The following is a 14,804-nucleotide window of genomic DNA, read 5'->3' as shown; positions in this document are numbered from 1 at the left end:
AGAATCATTTATTTGTAAGCTGTATAAAAGAATCTTTTCAAATAAGTTCAGGAAATGCTAACCCATTGCCCTATCCTGACAATTTCAGTCAACTTAGAATTAACAATTTGGACTAAATGCTGCTTATATTTGATGAGCAAGATTTTGGCAGATAAAGAGAGTGACACTACTGGTAGAATAGGTCACATGCCACATTCATGCATTGGAAGTAAAACTGCATTCAAATTAGTTATAGCATAGTCTCAGGTTTTCAGCATGCTGCCAGAATACTGAAGCCTTGCAGTTTTGTAAAATTGTTTCTTGTTAAAAATTTTGTCATTATATTAGCCTTTACAATCAAATTGAAAAATATGACATTTTTATAATATTGAAAGCAAATTTTAACTTGGTAAAATCCAATATTCCTGGAATGCCACAGAACAATAATGACATTGCAATTAATTGAATGTGTCGTTGCCACCCAAATCGTGTTTGCCTCTCCCATTACTCCTTTTCAAATTGCTTAATCTGGTTTCCCTGCCACCCATTACACTGGGACAGTCTCAGTCTAAGTCATGAATGACATCCATTGTGATAGTGTGTCCTTCTTATCCACCTCAACTTCTTTGTGGCCATTGACACAGTCAATGTCCCCATCAGGCTTCATCACCTCTTCTCCATGGTCTACCTCTGTGGTACTGCCTTATCATGGTTTTATGCTTCCTTCTCCTGCAAAGTCACCTCTGAAATGGCCCAAAGTTCCATTCCTGCTCCCCTCTTTTTCCTCATCTAGGTGCTGCCTTTTAGTGATATTTTATCTTAGCACTGAGTTAATGTCTATTCCAAAATACCCATCTTTACCTCTCCAACGTTGCCCTCAAGTCCATGACTGTTGTGTCAGAATGCTTGTGTATATATTAAGTTCTTGTTAAGCCAGAACATTCTCCACATTAGCATCCTTTCTGTTCAGTTCCAAACAAATCCATCCCAGTCTCTAATGCTTCTTCATGCTGAACCCAACAGTGTTTGAGCTAAGATTCAAATTTCATATTCTGTTCATTGCCAAGACTGCCCAGTTCCACCTTTATAATCACCCAGTGTGTCTTTACCTTATTTCAAGTTGCTGATACTAACAACTGTTCTGATTTAGAATGTATCCATCAACAAAACAACAGTTTTAAAAACAACCCTTTCCAAACCGTCAGGCCACAAAATTCAAACAGAGAAACCAGAAAATATGAAATATAAGCACAAATAGGACTAAATCTTTGAAGACTGAATTTGTTAGTCTCCAGAACCATATAAGAACATAAGAAAATGGAGCAGAAGTAGCCTATATGGCCCCTTGAGCCATTCAATAAGTTCACAGATGATCGTCTACATCAGCTCTACTTTTCTGCCTGATCCTCATACGGCTTGATTCCTTTAGTATCCAAAAATCTATCGATCGCAGTCTTGAATATATTCAATGACTGAGCATCCACAGTCCTCTGGGGTAGAGAATTCCAAAAATTCACAACCATCTGAGTGAAGAAACTTCTACTCATTTCAGTCCTAAATGACTGACCCTTTATCCTGAGACTCTGACCCCTTGTTCTAGACACACCAGCTAGGGAAATGTATCTTCCCTGTCAAGCCCTCTAAGGATTTTATATGTTTCAATGAGATAACCTTTCATTCTCCTTAACTCCAAAGAATATAAACCCATTCTACTCAATCTCTCAAATAGGGCTCTAGGATTCTGGTTGGACACCCCTGCTGTAAACTACCTCATCAGAGCCAGTCCAAATGCAAATAAGGAAAATGGTGGGTCTCCATGATGAGAAAAAACTGACTATATTGAACATAGCTCTAACTAGGTGGGAAATACCTACACTATTTTAAGTTAGGCATATTGGCAGAGATTCTCCACTCTGGCAATGATCACTGGTGGAAGTGTGATGGGGCAGGACTGACACTACTGACCCAGTGAAGCTTCCAGATCAAACTTATTCAATTCTTCTTACAGGGGGGCTCCCCACTGTGGGTGGCAGGTGGGAATGGATGTTGCTGCAAGCTTTGGACACCTGCCGCAGTTTAAAGGGCTAAGCAGCCTCAAGGAAAAAAACATTTTGTTGCCTCAATGCAGACCCAATAATAAAAGTTATGGGAATTTTCACATCAATAGTCCTTTTACAGACTTGGTCATTTAAAAATTTTTCTGTCAGTACATCTCATTTTTCAATATTGGACACTTCTTGCATACAAGCATTAAAAATGAAGTATTGCCAAGGCAGTATTGATAGTAAATACTGAGGGAGGAAAATACTACGAGGCCAAAAATGGGTAGTGATACATCATAACATGGACCAGATTCTGGAATGGTTCCTGCAGATTGGAAGGTAGCAAATGTGATCCTGCTATTTAAGAAAGGAGGGGGAGAGAAAACAGGGATCTACAGACCTATTAGCCTGACATCAGTAGTAGGGAAAATGCAAGAATCTATTATAAAGGATGTTATAACTGGATACTTAGAAAATAACAGTAGGATTGGGCAGAGTCAACATGGATTTATAAAAGGGAAACATGTTTGACAAACCTATTGGAGTTTTTTGAGGATGTAACTAGCAGAATAGATAAGGGGGAAACCAGTGGATGTGCTGCATTTGGATTTTCAGAAAGCTTTTGATAAAGTCCCACGCAAGAGGTTAGTAAACAAAATTAGAGCACATGGAATTGGGGGTAGTATACTGGCTTGGATTGATGGTTAACGGACAGAAAACAGAGAGCAGGAATAAACAGGTCATTCTCAGGTTGGCAGGCTGTGACTAGTGGGGTACTGCAAGGATCAGTGCTTGGGCTCCAGCTAGTCACAATCTATATTAATGATTTGAATGTGGGGACCAAATGTAATATTTCCAAGTTTGCTGATGACACAAAACTAGGTGGAAATGTGAGCTCTGAGGAGGATGCAAAGAGCCTTCAAGAGGCTTTAGAAATGCTAACTGAATAGGCAAGAACATGGCAGATGGAATATAATGTGGAAAAATGTGAAGTTATCCACCTTGGTAGGACAAACATAAATGTCGAGTATTTCTTAAATGGTGAGAGATTGGGAAGTGTTGATGTCCAAAGGGACTTGGATTCCTTGTTCATGAGTCACTGAAAACTAACATGCATGTACAGCAAGCAATTGGGAAGGCAAATAGTATGTTGGCCTTTATTGCAAGAGGATTTGAGTGCAGGAGGAAAAATGTCTTACTGCAATTGTATAGAGCCTTGGTGAGATTGCACCTGGAGCATTGTGTACAGTTTTGGTCTCCTTATCTAAGGAAGGATATACTTGCCATAGGAGGAGTACAACAAAGGTTCACCAGACTAATTCCTGGGATGGTGGGATTGTCCGAGGAGGAGATATTGAGGAGGCTGGACCTGTATTCTCTAGAGTTTAGAAGAATGAGAGATGATCTCATTGAAACATACAGGGTTCGACAGGGTAGTTGCAGGAAAGATGTTTCCTCTGGCTGCGGGGGGTGGGGGGGGGGGGGGGGTGCTAGAACCAGGGGACACAGTCTCAGAATAAGGGGTAGGCCATTTAGTACTGAGATGAAGAGGAATTTCTTCACTCAGAGGGTGGTGAATCTTTGGAATTTTATACCCCAGAAGGAAGTGGAAGCTCAGTCACTGAGTACGTTCAAGACAGAAATCGAAAGATTTCTAGATATTAAAGCCATCAAGGGATATGGGGATAGTGCAGGAAAATGGATTTGAGGTAAAAGATCAGCCATGATCTAGTTGAATGGCAGAGCAGGCTCAAGTAACCGAATGGCCTACTCCTGCTTCTATTTCTTATGTTCCCTTCCTAATTCTCTGCTGCGGCTGCTGGCCTCAGTACCAGTGTAAAGTCAGCAAAGAAGAGGAAAATCTTGCTGCTGGAGTACTTTATTCTGTAAATACTCACATAGCAGAAGCAATCTAGTGAAAGAAATAGAATTCATTTCATAATTGCCAGGATGTAAACAGTTACAAATATGTAGAATCAGTAGAATGCCAAATAATTATAAATAGATGGTTGAATAAAACCGAAGGCTCTGATTGGTTGGTTCAACAGTGAATAAACCTGATAAAGGCTACTCGCCTGAAGAGTTAACTTGGAAACAGGCAGAATAGAACAAAATAGTAACATTTGAAGGATCAATCCCATCCCCTGGCAACAGAAAAGGGACAGAACAAAATGTTGCATTCAAAAAAACAAACTCAAAATTCTTACGTAGCAACTGAAACAATTATCAGTGAGTGTCACTAGGGCAAAAATTGTTTCTGTTAAGATAACTAAAAATAAACCCTGGGGCTTGTACTACCACAAACAGTGAATGTTCCAGCTGGCTTCATGGCACAATGAGGAATCTCACATTAATTCAAGTGATCCTTTATTCTTTCATGGGATGTGGGCAGCAATGGCAAGGCCAGCATTTGTTGTCCATCCCTAATTGCCCTTGACAACTGAGTGACTTGCTGGCCATTTCAGAAGGCAGTTAAGAGTCAACCACATTGCTGTGGGTCTGGCATCACATGTAGGCCCGACCAGGTAAGGATGGCAGATTTCCTTCCCTAAAGGACATTAGTGAACCAGGTGGGTCTTTACAACAATCAATGATAGTTTCATGGCATAACTACTCACTAGCTTTCAATTCCAGATTTGTTAAAAAATAATTAATTGAATTTAAATTCCACCAGCTGCCATGATGGGATTTGAACCCATATCCAGGGCATTAGCCTGGGTCTCTGGATTTCTAATTCAGTGACATTACCACGATGCCACCATCTGCCCTTGGTCTTAATTCAATTGTTGCCCTCTACTCAACTGTAAGACTTGCTAGATCATTACTACAGCTTCATTAACTGCTCTTCTGATTGGCATTATCATCATCTTCACCAGGAAGCAGTTGAGAACTTTTACAACATCAACTCATTTCATAAAGGTCAGTTATGATAGATAAGATATTTGTGCAATTTGTAGCTTTTAAAAAGTATCACAATGTAAAATGAAGAATACCCCCAGCAAAAGCAATTGTGGAACCCTTTTTATGAAACTGGATTAATTTGGCTACTCAAACAAACAAGATGGCTCTGTAGTGCAACTTTGTACTACAACAGTACTACTCCCAATAGTCCAGTCTGTAAAGTGTAGTGCAAAACAATAAATATCAGAAAGGTCCCAGGTTAAATTCCTGGTCTGCAAAGAGTCATCTTAGTTGGGCACCATGAGCTAGAATTGGCTTCACAGCTTGAGTTAGGGAAAGAAAAATTAGGTAATGCTCCTGCTTTTAATTGTTCTCAAATATCCACTGCAGCAAAGGCTTTAAAGGCACTCTGGTTGAGTTGTCTGCTGGTACTCATTGTTTAGGTCCATACAAAGAGAACATGGCTGCTGGAGTGAGGCATTAGAAAGCTGCCAGTGCTCATGTAACGTTACTACAGAATGAATCAGCACAGGAAGGAAAAGGGGAAAATATGCTTGTAAAATTGGTGTAACACTGTTGAATTTAGATACCAAATAAATAAATTCTAAACTACCTTGAGGATTCACTCTTCATTGCAAAATTAATTCCATTTGCTACAAATGGTATTTTTTCTATGGGCTTGTTGTAAAAGTAATTCTTCCACAGAATCCTAGAGCACAGAAGGAGGCCATTCAGCCCATCAAGCCTGTGCCAGCTCTATGGTAGGGCAATCCAATTAATCCCAATCCCCTGCTCTTTCCCAACAGCCCTGTAATTTTTTTCCCCTTCAAGTATTTATGCAATTCTCTTTGGAAGTTACTATTGAATCTTGTTCCACCACCATTTCGCGCTGCGCAGCGGCGCCCTTTCAATTCAGTGCAGCGTCCGCATTTAGCAGCCACCACAGAGCCCCCACAATAGTACGTGGGGAGAGGTGGGACATTCGGCACAGTGAGGAACCCTTTGACAGCTGTGCAGCAGGTGCTGGGGCCCTATTTTAAGCGCCCTAGCACCTGCTTCCTGACAGTTCTCAAAGAATACTTACCTGACTGCTGAAGAGTGAGGCTGCTGTCAATCTGGCAGTAAAGCAGAAAGTCCTGCAGAAATCCAGCAGGTCAGGCAGCATCTGTGGAGAGAGAAGCAGAGTTAACTTGTTCAAATTCACAGACCTGAAAGTTAACTCTGCTTTACTCTCCACAGATGCTGCCTGACCTGCAGAGTGACCCCAGCACTTGCCGCTTTGCTGCCACATACTTACCCTGCTGTGTCCCAGTGTCCTGTGAAGTTGCCATCCTCTTCTCCCACTCAGGTGTAACATTCCTTCTTGTAGGAGTACTGCACCTGGGTGAATAATCTTAATTTTGCACATTCCAGGACGTGAGACTTAAATAGACCATAAAAGGTATTACAGAGAACACACTGACACAAATGGAAATGCATGGGTGTCACAGCATTGTAAATACATCTTTCACTAAATGTTCCTCACCAACATGTGTGTCCTTTTCTCTGTGCGAATGATGTGTGCCAGCATGTAGCGCCAATGTCACATCCCTTTGCACCGTTGGCCCTTCAGAAGAGCCAACATATGCAATAACATCATTGCCATGCCACCATTACACATGAGCATCTCCACGGATGCAGTGACATGGACATTGGCTCAGTCAGCTGCTGCCTCTAATGGTTTACACGGGGATGCTGCAGATGTGGACTGGTGCACAGCAGGTGAGTGAGGGTGATGTGTGGCTTGCAGAGCTCATGTCAGTTCCTATGGAACAAAGAACAGTACAGCACAGGAACAGGCCATTCAGCCCTCCAAGCCTGCGCCGATCTTGATGCCTGCCTAAACTAAAACCTTCTGCACTTCCGGGGACCGTATTCCTCTATTCCCATCCTATTCATGTATTTGTCAGACACCCTTTGTCTGATAAGCCACTTCTGTACATAACTACCTCACGGCTAGCCCTGCGTGCAGAGCCTGGGTGCCATCTGCCCTCCCTTGCGTCTTTCACGTTGTAGGTCCTCAGTGTCCTCATAGTCCGAGGAGAATCCTGTTGACGTCTCTCCTTATCATGCCAGGCCTATTGAGTGTGTAGTTGTGCAGAGGAGCAAAGAAAGGAGCTGGCCTTTTCAGCCCGTAATACAGGGCATCACCCTATCCCGACAGGCACTGGAGGCGCTCTTTCAGATCTCCTGCTAAATGGTGGCTCATGTAGTTCAGTGGCTGGCGTTGTATCTCTCCTCTGCAGCAGTGGTGGAGTCTCTTACCGATGTCGGGAGCCATGTCTGCAAAGGATAGCTCTTATCTCCAAGACGCCACCCCTCCATCTGAGCCAGTTCAGTGAATAGCGATGACAGCCGGGACAGCCGCAAGACCCAGGTGTCATGGCAGCTGCCTGAGAAGCGGTCACACATTTGCTGCAAGCATCTGCGGTGTTCACATACCAGCGTCACCTAGATTGAGAAGACTCCTTTAATGGTGATGTCTGCAGGTGGTAGCCTGGCAGTAGGCCTGATGGCCACATGAGTGCAGTCTATGAACATTACAACCTATGGTTCTCTGGCAATGGTCCCAAAACCAATGGCCTTCTGGGCCTGGCTGTGAGAGTCCGTCCTAAAGCGGACATCCTCACTAGTCCTCCGGTGCAGGGCATTGGTGACCTCCCTGATGCAGCGGTGCACTGCTGACTGTGTGACCCCACAAAGGTCTCTAGTAAGCCCCTAAAAGGTTGCAGAGGCGTCAGGTTTGAGAACCGCTGCCACTATGAGGAACAAAGGCTTGGGATATCCACCAGAGCCCATGGGCTGCAGGTCGTTCTTGAGCAGGGCACAGAGACGTGTCACTACCCTCTCTATATGCGCAATCTCCTCTGACACTGGAGCTCTGACATCCGATGGCATGTCATATGGGGCCTGTAGATGCACGGCAACTGTAATGGTGGGCTCCCCTTGAGGGCTCATGCTCACGATCGGGGGCCTCTATGTGGATCACACCTGCCTGTTGATATTGCCTCTGGTGCATACAAGTGCAGAGGATCACACAATGTAGGATGAGCCATACCTATTTCCATGTAATAAATAAAGTTGAGCCCTGCATGTATTCGAAGGTTCCTAACAGGGCAGGGATTGGTGTTGACGGGTACATCAGTTGCTTTCCTGCATCAACTATGTGGTGTGCCATGACATTGCCCATCTTGGCCAACACTCAGAGTGGCACAAAATTACCACATCAAGATCCTACCAGTTGAATCGATTGCCCCAACCATCCATAACACCTTAATGCTCCTGCCCTTTCTGGCACCCTCCCCACACACAGGGTGCCTAGTGTGCCATTGCCCCCTCACAAATACAGAGCATACACTGTTAACGGAGAGATGGTACATGGTACCACCCTTCATGCCAGCACAGCTTTCCCTGCAGTAATCCCAGCCCTCCCTTTCAGAATGCAGAGTGCGACCTGTGTATCCCCCCCCCACCTTCCCTCCTCACTTTAAGAATGCAGAGTTAGACCCCTGCATATCCCCCCTCCCTTCCAGAATGCAGAGTGAGGACCGGCCGCTTTTCAGATTGTGAACAGGACGACACTTGACAGCCGCCAGTTCAACGAAAAATCCGGTAGTGTCCGTGGAGACGTGGCGGGCTGCATAATCAGCAAAGGTAAGTAATCATTACCATATGTTGATTGTGGTGCTGCCGCCGTGTGACGGGGGAGCCGCACCGAGGTCCCGCCGCCAGTAATATGTGGCGGGCCCTTCTCGACGTCGCGGGTTGAGGCGGGTCTCTCCCCGCAGCATTTTACCGGCCCCGTGCTGCAGCGTCGAGGGGCCAGTAAAATTCAGCCCCTTAAATCTGTGTATCTGGTTACCTACCCTTCTGCCACTGGGAACAGTTTTTCCTTATTTACCCTATCAAAACCATTTGTGATTTTGAACACTTCTAACAAATCTTCCTCTAAGGAAAACAACCCCAGTTTTTCCAGTATCTCCATATAACTGAGTCACTGATCCAGAGTGCCATTCTTGTAAATATCTTCACCTAAATAAACCCAAAGTCAACCTTCACCTAAATCTCTTTGAGCTATTGACTTTAACACAATTGTTTTCTTTTTTCGACAGCTAGATCGTTCAAACATCGCATAAAATTGATTTCAAAATACCCTTGATAGCAAAATGATATCAAAATACTATTAAGTGACTGCAGGCACGTGAGGGTGACAGGGAATGAGTCATGTCTGAATCAGTAAACTACAGACCACTGTCACTTGAGAAAGGGGGAAGATGGTGGGTGGGACAAATTTGGAGACTGCAGGGAGGGAGGAGAGCAGGTAGTAAACTATTTGAGACCTTGATGAAAATGGAGACAGTCAAAAAGTAGAGCACTAGAAAATGAGCATTAGGACAAAACACTCGAGGGCTGGGGTGCTTGAGGAAACACATTCCCAGCACAAGTCAGTGCCTTCAGAAAAAAAGGGTCAAGCAGGAAAAACAATCTGAGGAAAAAATAGTGCAGAAATTAGATTAACTGATTTTTAAAAATGATTCCACAATGCTTATGTATTGTTGCAGAACATAAAAGTGATTTTGTAGCTTCTGGTTTGTTTTGAAACATTCATTTCTCCTGTTGGCTCCTCCCCCTTGTACAGATCACTATTCAGTATGACTGGCAGAAAATAAATGGGGATGTGTTAGCTCACCATTCAGTTCTAACCTATCGCCTATCCTCCATTTGAGAATCTGGTGTTGGCTTCCCTGCTACAGGATTGTTAATAGCTTGTCATCAGGAACATGTTAATATGTAGTTTTGGATGCTATTTCCAAAATGTTTAGCTTCCTCTTGCTTTCCATGTACAAATAATGTAACCACAGCCTTTACGTAAATGTAGTACAAGTTCAATAAAATTACCTTTCGGGAAAGACTTTAATGACATTTAAAAAAAAATCATTTACACATTTGGAACAACCTTATGATTGAAAATATTTATCATAAGAAACAAATACAAAATTGGTATAAAATAGTCAAATTTAAGCAGATTATTCAGATGTTTACTGTTTCACTAATTGGCAATTTAAGTGTGATGTACTCCTGTGTTGAGTAATGCAATAGAAACTATTTTTAGAACAATGTAGATTTGATCAAGGAAACCTCTAAAATAAGCTAATTCCTCTGTGTGGGTGAAGAGATAAGAAAAGTGCTTGTGGAAGCTGATGAAGCTTTTAAAAGAATTATTCAAATTTGTTGTCATTCATGGCATACTTTAACAACTTCATATTCTTGTGGGGCAAGATAAAGGTTTCTTACTAGTGTGGAGAGGCTGGACAAGCCAGACAACTTCTCATCAGTGTTATCAAAGCTAGGCTGTTAGTCTGTGGAGGAACCCTTTATTTCTTCACTGACCAATTTACATAGGCAGAATTTATCAAACAACAGTTCCAAGGATTTGCAGAATTGTTACATATCATGTTCACTGAATGTGTTGAAAACCAATAGGAAAGATGCAGCCATTTGGTAAGACTGAATACAAGATATCTGATGAAAATCTCCATTATAGGATAACCCATTTCTACAACTATCTGTTATAACTGTACTGTGGAAAAATCAAGCACTAAATTCTGACATATAAATTGGTGCATAAATGCAAACATTAAAGCAGATCAGACTTTGAACCTTAAAGGGGTTGACCATAAGCAGCCAGAGTGACCAAATGGATCTTTTGCTTCCCATCATATAGCAGGTGACCTGGCATTCCAACATATTAATCCCTATGCCGTGAGTTCCTGATGCCAGTGGGCCATTTATGGAAGATAATGAGCAACATCAAGGCCTCCAAGTGACAGAATAACCAGGAAGTGGGTCAGTCTTTACCCTCTGCAGCACATCCCAGTGGCTGGTTTCAGACAGGCTGACAAAGCTGACAAAAAATTGTTGAAGAGGAAAAGGGAACTGGCCACCAGACCTCTGGGGGCAAGCAGGGGCAGTTCTTGAACGATTGGACTAAAATAAAACTTTTGTAAAACATAATTTTTAACATTTTTTATCACAGTGTTCTTAGGATGTTAGTGAAGGGAATAGGGAACAATATATTTTAGACATCCAGTGTAAACGTTAAGAACTCTCAATTCAGATACAGCATTAGTAGATGTCAAATAAAACAGGACTTACCCTTAGCCTGCACTAAGCAGAGCATCTGAGAGGGCCAAGGAGCAAGCTGAAGGAGCCCAAACATAAGAACATAAGAAATAAGAGCAGGAGTAGGCTATTCGGCCCCTCAAACCTACCTCGCCATTCAATAAGATCATGGCTGATCTGCCCCAGACCTCAACCCCTCTTTCGTGCCAGCTCCTCATTGCCCTCAACTCCCTGATATTTCAAAAATCTATCTACCTCCTCTTTAAATATTTTCAGTGATCTAGCCTCCACAACTCTCTGGGGTAGAGAATTCCAGACATTCACTACCCTCTGAGAGAAGAAATTCCTTCGCACCTCTGTTTTAAATGAGTGTCCCCTTATTCTGTAACTATGTCCCCTAGTTCGAGACTCCCCCACTACTGGAAACATCTTCTCAACATCTATCCTGTCAAGTCCCCTCAGAATCTTGTACGTTTCAATAAGATCACCCCTCATTCTTCTAAACTCTAATGAATAAAGGCCTAAAATGCTTAGCCGTTCTTGATAAGTCAACTGCTTCATCCCAGGAATCAGCCTCGTGAATCTCTTTTGAACTGCCTCCAATACCAGTGTATCCTTTCTTAAATACAAGGACCAAAATTGTACACAGTACTCCAGGTGCAGCCTCACCAACACCCTGTACAGTTGTAACAAGACTCCCCTATTTTTAAACTCCAGCTCCCTAGCAATAAAGGTCAAAATTCCATTTGCCTTCTTAATTACTTGCAGCACCTGCATGCTAACTTTTTGTGTTTCATCCAGATCCCTCTGTGCTGCACTTTTTTGGAGTTTCTCTCCATTTAAATAATATTCTGCCTTTTGGGTCTTCCTACCAAAGTGCATGACCTCATACTTTCTTACATTAAACTCCACCTGCCAAGTTTTTGCCCACTCACTCAACCTATCTATATCCCTTTGCAGATTCCTTATGTTCTCATCACAACATGTCCTCCCACCTATTTTTGTATCATCAGCAAATTTGGATATATTACACTCTGCCCCCTCCTCCAAGTCATTAATATAGATAGTAAATAATTGAGGCCCAGAATTGGCCTTTATAGCCACTCCAGGCGCTGCTTCACAAACCACTGACCACCTCCAGGCGCGTATCCATTGTCTCTCGAGATAAGGAGGCCCAAAAGAAAGGACTGATCCTTGTGAGACTCCACTAGTTATGTCTTTCCAACCTGAAAAAGACCCATTAATCCCGACTCTGTCTTCTGATAAGTGAAAATTTCTTACAAATTACCCATTGGGTCTTCAGACCTTGGTTCTCTAGAAGCAGCTAGATAGACCTGAGGCCAATTGGTAGAAGCACAGCTGCATTCGACTTTACTCTTCTTTTTCTGGCATAAGCCCTGAACTGCAAGAGTTTCTAAGCCATGGTAATGACCTGGGATAGGAATTTCTGATGCATGTGAGCCTGCTACTATCAATTGGCAGTACCAGGAGGGGGTGTTGGCTGGAAAAATAGGCCCTAAAAACTCTGACAGTGGAGAGTTAAAGAGTCTGTTGCATCTGATGTGGGTCAGTGGATTCAACCTTCACTCCCAGAGACTTAAGCACACAGTCACCACTGAGGGAGTGCTACACTGTCAGAGGTGTCATTGTTTAGATGAAATTTTAAACTGAGGTCCTCTCTGTCCTCTCAGGTGGGCATTAAAGATCCCATGGTACGTTTTTGAAGAACAGGGAAATTATCTCGCTGTCTTGACCAGCATTTATTCATCAACCACCATCACCAAAACAAATTATCTGGTCATGAATTTCATTGTTATTTGTGGGACCTTGCTGTACACATATTGGCTGCAGTGCTTCTCTATATTGCAACAATGACTACACTTCATGATGTATTTCATTGGCCGTAAAGCACTTCGGAACATCCTGAGGTTATGAAAGGCGATACAAATGCAAGTTCTTTTTCTTTGTTGTGAAACCCCCCCCCCTCCATGAAGTAGTAAATAATGTGATTTATTTCTTCTGCTCTGACTATAATAGAATTGAATCCTGGTTTAGTGTTTTCAGACTCATCAGTCAAAATTGGCCAAAGCTGCTTAGTTTGACTAGTTCTCTCAGTGGAAATTGGTTTTTGCCTATTCAGATACACAGAAATATAATAGTTTTTAAAAATTGGAATACACATCAGCTGATGGCAAGCAGATAGGGACTGCATGGCATGAGAGGAGATGGCTGGTCTACTCAGTAATTCTCAATAAAGTTCACTGCTGGCTTATTCCAGCACAAACCTGAATCTGACCTCTACAAAGTAGCGTAGGCATGGTATGTGAAACCCTGTTCTTGAGGTCACATTTGAAATGTCAAAGACACAATTAGAGGAGGTGAGCTGCGATTTGAATCAACTGCTACTACCTTCATGTTAATTCAATTACCTAAGAGTTAACTTTTCATCTTATTTCACATTATCTAGTTGTTTTGTTTCTTATTTAATTCATCTCCTGCCCTTTACCATTAACTGTTTGAGGGGACAGGCCGATGATCTAGTCCTCTGTAATCAGTCATTATTGTTTCTGGCAATCTGTCTTGACCTGGTTTTAACCAATACGGTAGCTAGATTTTCAGTTGTCAAGTCCAGCACTAACCATACCTGAAACTAACAAAATACTCAATAAAAAATGGACTCTTACCAAATTAGAACTTTCACAAATTAACAGGATACTTCAAACGACCTACTTGTCAGAGCATTCAGGAATGTGAAACCTTAATCGTGAGTCTCACTTAATCAGAAAAACTCACATGTTCTCTCATTCCCTCCCACTCTCCAAAAGGCCAACAATTTTGTAAGGAAGGAGGGCAGTTGCTTTCCCTTCCCAATGGAAACACCAAAGCTGCTAAAGTGCTAATTTCATTAGTGGTAATAACACACATTCACTGTAATATTGGTGTGATCCTTGAGCTAGAAACAGCATCCTAACATACAAACACAGGCAGTGATATCACCATGTGGTTCACTTATCTTTCACCAGCCTAAACTCTCAGAAAAATTGGTACATAAATCTTGTAGCAAATATTACAAACGCACTGCTTCACAAGGTCTTTAATATGAGCGTCAGCAAGATCTGGAATGGTTTGAAATATTCTAAAATCTGACCTGACTATGATCATCTGTTTTTATCTGTATATCTCTTGTCTGAATGCTTCCCAGCAGTCGCCAAAGATCAGTTATGCCTCAATATATTAAAAGATCTCCATGACCTGAAACTAATGCTGTGATTGATGATGAGGACATGGGTTATATTTCATCAGTGAGGGATTGAGCAGTATGATGAATAAATCTGTACAGGGATTGGTATCAGATGCATTACATTGTATCTTACAACCCTTCTGTCCAGAATTCACATTGATGACAGACCTTGCTCTAAGTCTGTAAAGTGCACAAAAGTTTCTGCTTTTGAGAAACAGAAGGAGGAACTGCACAGTAATGCACTAATATCTCTTTTCACAAATGTACTGACAAATACAGGGGCATAAAAGTTATCTGAGGCATAGAAGGGATAGTATGTTCATCTGTGGTATTCCTAAAATGATATCAAGTAGCAAATACACAAAAATGCAGTATTTTCTGAAATGAGACTAACTGTACCATGCTTATTGCTTTGTTGATGGAGAGGTTTTTGTGTTTTCTTGTAAACTATACTACAAATAGCAGTTTTAACTTCTGAG

Source organism: Heterodontus francisci, chromosome 32 (assembly GCF_036365525.1).
Source record: "Heterodontus francisci isolate sHetFra1 chromosome 32, sHetFra1.hap1, whole genome shotgun sequence".
NCBI classification, from domain to species: Eukaryota; Metazoa; Chordata; class Chondrichthyes; order Heterodontiformes; family Heterodontidae; genus Heterodontus; species Heterodontus francisci.
This window is presented reverse-complemented; position numbering follows the sequence as displayed.